An 811-nucleotide genomic window follows, 5' to 3' on the forward strand; every position below is an offset into this window, starting at 1 on the left:
GACTGGGTCAGCTGCCCTGTTCACACAACTGGGGAGGAGGGGAGCAAACCCTGGGCTTGGTTCCTAGTTCAGAGGCAGAGTCCGCAGTGGGAGAAAGCAATTTCCTCCCTAAAATGCTGTGGGGAGAAGATATGTAACTTTTAAAAGGACAGAGGACCCTGCCTGCACTGCCAGCCAGAGACCATATATCGCAGGCTTGGAGTGGCAGTTCCCCAGAACTGAAGAACACAGAGTGGGACCCGTTAAGACATCAGGGTTTAAATCCCAACCAAGCCACCAGGAAGGCACAGGACTTGGTGGAGTGGTGACAAACCACCTCATTCACACTCTCTGCACTGCAAGGATGGCTTGAAAAGAGTTGTTTGGGATACCCGGTCCGGGAAGGACAGAGTGAGGTGTCACCATTTTTCTCCCAACATCAACAAGGTGGAGCTTCAGGGAATGGACAGCAGACCAACGGTGGAGGTGGGGACCACCTACACCAATTCACATCCTTTGGAACCTGGTAATTGCATATGCCCTGGAGCGGGATTAACACTGATGAACAAGACACCCCCTCCTCAAGACAAGGGCTGCCACCAGTTCCAAGACACCAGTGGTTTTGCGTTTCCTCATTTAATTCTTAAAAATTTTGGAAAATTCTACTATTTTTTTTCTTCCTTTCTCCTTATTTCTTCTCCTTCTAGTTTAGTTATTCTGGTTATTGTTTTGTTTAACCAGACATAGTTAATCTATTCTCTTTATATCTGTTCTATATATCCTTTACTTCTCTTCTCTCTCTCTCTCTCTCTCTCTCTCTCTCTCTCTCTCT

The sequence above is a fragment of the Suricata suricatta genome, chromosome 1, assembly GCF_006229205.1.
Source record: "Suricata suricatta isolate VVHF042 chromosome 1, meerkat_22Aug2017_6uvM2_HiC, whole genome shotgun sequence".
In the NCBI taxonomy this organism is placed as follows: domain Eukaryota; kingdom Metazoa; phylum Chordata; class Mammalia; order Carnivora; family Herpestidae; genus Suricata; species Suricata suricatta.